The sequence below is a fragment of the Frankliniella occidentalis genome, unplaced genomic scaffold (genome assembly GCF_000697945.3).
Source record: "Frankliniella occidentalis isolate FOCC.00 unplaced genomic scaffold, Focc_3.1 Scaffold12, whole genome shotgun sequence".
NCBI classification, from domain to species: Eukaryota; Metazoa; Arthropoda; class Insecta; order Thysanoptera; family Thripidae; genus Frankliniella; species Frankliniella occidentalis.
In genome coordinates, this window is record NW_026267142.1 from 225,392 (window position 1) to 226,550 (window position 1,159).

General features: G+C 71.0%; 1 protein-coding gene across 6 annotated transcripts in view; it reads right to left on the minus strand.

Moving 5' to 3' along the window:
- Window positions 1–1,159, minus strand: part of LOC113214616 (protein sprint) — a 242,480-nt gene that overhangs the window by 81,529 nt on the left and 159,792 nt on the right. For 2 of the 6 annotated variants that reach the window (XM_026434052.2, XM_052263488.1), the window contains exon 1: window positions 671–838. The exons of the other annotated variants lie outside the window; for them this stretch is intronic. The gene's annotated coding sequence lies outside the window, so the exon portion shown is untranslated. Of the gene's footprint in view, window positions 1–670; window positions 839–1,159 lie in introns of those variants that run through there. 6 annotated transcript variants of the gene reach the window in all.

Consider the following 1,159-nt stretch of genomic DNA (forward strand, 5'->3'; position numbering starts at 1 on the left):
CGCGCCCCGCCCCGTCCCCACTCGGACACGAATGACCCCCGTCCCCTCCCGGCTCCCACGAGGCGGCCCGGTTGGGCCCGGGTGGTGTCGCGCCGGATGAGATGGACAGCCGGTACACTACCCACCACTACCCAGTTCCCACGACTTCCTCCCCGTCGGAGCCTCCTCCTGATCGGATGCAGGAGTCGCTCCGCGGCGAGGGGGGCGCCCATAATGCCTCCGTGGGAAGTGGGGCCCTGGGCCCAGAGGCCCTGGGGGGCCCGTGCCAAGTGCCAGTCACTGCCGAGTCAGGAGGGGGCGCGGTCCCCCGGCTGAGCGGGGCGAGGCTGAGGCCGGGGCTGCGGCTGGTAGATAAGGCACGGAGCCGGCTGCCAGGGGCGCAAGGCCCGCGCGGCCCCGCCCGCCACGCCCCGCCCGGCGCGTCGTCTGCTCCTGTCGTCTGCTGGCGTCGTCTGCTGCTGCTGCTGTTCACCGGCTCCACGGCCCAGCCCCGCGGGCTGCACTTGAAGCACTCAGATAATCCAAAAGGGGGGACTTGTGGCACATTATTCACTGGGGCACTAATGCCAGCCCCCGAGGGGTGCGTGACATCCACACACACACACACAAACACACACGGCCACATGAAGGCGATATTTAAGGACGAGGAAACACATTCTAAGGCACACACCATAGCACTAGGACGACACACACTAGGACGTGGCCGGGACGTCCACTCGCTGTTGTTGTGTGTATCCTCGGCGACACAACGCTCGGGTCGCGAGAGTCGCGGGGCGGAGGGGTTCGGGGCGCGCGACAGCGAGAGCTCCGCCAGCGACGGGAGCCGGACCTGAACTGAGCGCTGGGCTGGCTGCCAGCGCCGGGCCGCCCGCCTGCCCGCCAGCTCGGCCTGGCCGCGCGGCACCACCGCGCCGGCACCCCCACCGTGGGCCGCGCCGCCGTGGTGGGGGTGGCGCCGCCAAGACACGCCAACAAAGTGCGGCACCCGCGGAGCCCGCGCGACCCCCGCGGGTGGGTGCGAACGGATCACCACCCGCCCGCGGGGTCACCTGGCGCATCGCGACCCGCGAGCTGCGGTCTCGGTGGAGATGACCCCGGTGAGGATGAAGCACTAGCGCTGTGGGCGCGCCCCGCCGCGGCCCGACACACTGGGCGTAAC